Raw genomic sequence first — 844 nt, 5'->3', positions numbered from 1 at the left:
CCCCCAGCCCCTCACTGGGGGATTCTAGGCAGGGGCTCTACCACTGAGCCACGCCCCCAGCCCCTCACTGGGGGATTCTAGGCAGGGGCTCTACCACTGAGCCACACCCCCAGCCCCTCACTGGGGGATTCTAGGCAGGGGCTCTACCACTGAGCCACACCCCCAGCCCCTCACTGGGGGATTCTAGGCAGGGGCTCTATCGCTGAGCCACGCCCCCATTATAGTTTTTGTTTTGCTCCTAGTCGTTGTCTGTCTTGAGACTGGGTTTCTTCTAGTCTTGCGGGCCTGCAGCTCACTATGTAGAAAGACCATGCTGCTGAAGAGGGGTGGATCCTCCTGTTTTTTTTGTCTCCAGAGTGCTGGGGTTATAGCAATATCGTCAGCTTTGTGTGTGTGTGTGTGTGTGTGTGTGTGTGTGTGTGTGTGTGTGTGTGCGCGTGTGAAGAGAGAGGGAAAAGAGTCTTTCATGTAGCTCAGTTCAAGCTGCCCTAATACTTTAGTGAAGCCAAGACTGACTTTGATACTGACCTTCCTGCCTCCATCTCCCAGTGCTGGGATTATGAGGGTCGCTGTCACATCCAGCTTTGTCTTCACTGTTTTGCCATCAGTTGCCATTAGGCATCCCTGGCTTGCCTGGAATTCTCAGTTCTCCTGCCTCAGCCCCACATGCTGGAATTAAGGGTGTGCGAGGATGCTCTAAGTGTCGAGGATGCTTGGCTTGCAGCCTCTAAGTGTCCAGACCTGTGCCTGGCACCTTCTAATCAAAGTCCTCGGCACACAGAGACAGACGCCGTCACCAACACCACCTTGGTCAATATTTTTCTGCAGGTGCCAGCCTGTCAAA

Source organism: Cricetulus griseus, chromosome 9, assembly GCF_003668045.3.
Source record: "Cricetulus griseus strain 17A/GY chromosome 9, alternate assembly CriGri-PICRH-1.0, whole genome shotgun sequence".
Lineage (NCBI taxonomy): Eukaryota > Metazoa > Chordata > Mammalia > Rodentia > Cricetidae > Cricetulus > Cricetulus griseus.
Note: the sequence above shows the minus strand (reverse complement) of the source record.